The sequence below is a fragment of the Trichechus manatus genome, unplaced genomic scaffold (assembly GCF_000243295.1).
Source record: "Trichechus manatus latirostris isolate Lorelei unplaced genomic scaffold, TriManLat1.0 scaffold00057, whole genome shotgun sequence".
In the NCBI taxonomy this organism is placed as follows: Eukaryota; Metazoa; Chordata; class Mammalia; order Sirenia; family Trichechidae; genus Trichechus; species Trichechus manatus.
The window spans coordinates 13,557,699-13,557,999 of record NW_004443993.1 but is presented as its reverse complement, the minus strand read 5'-3'; positions in this window follow the sequence as shown (position 1 = coordinate 13,557,999).

The following is a 301-nucleotide window of genomic DNA, read 5'->3' as shown; positions in this document are numbered from 1 at the left end:
TACCTTACTGTGTATATTATCATCCGCTCACCAACTGGCAGACATTTGAGTTGGTTCCACCTTTTGGCTATCCCGGCTATTATACTTAATGATGAATTATTATTTTAGTAATTTACTGAGAATTATTATTTTAATAATTTAAGGATAAATTATTATTTCACTAGACGGAGTCCGAGCCGCTCAAGGTCACCCTGGCCCCGAGCGGGATTCGAACCCGCTTCCGACGGCCCGGCGGGGTTTCCCGGGGTCCCCGCTACTGGCCCGCGAGGGCGTCCGAGGGCAGCCGAGGGCGGGCGAACCC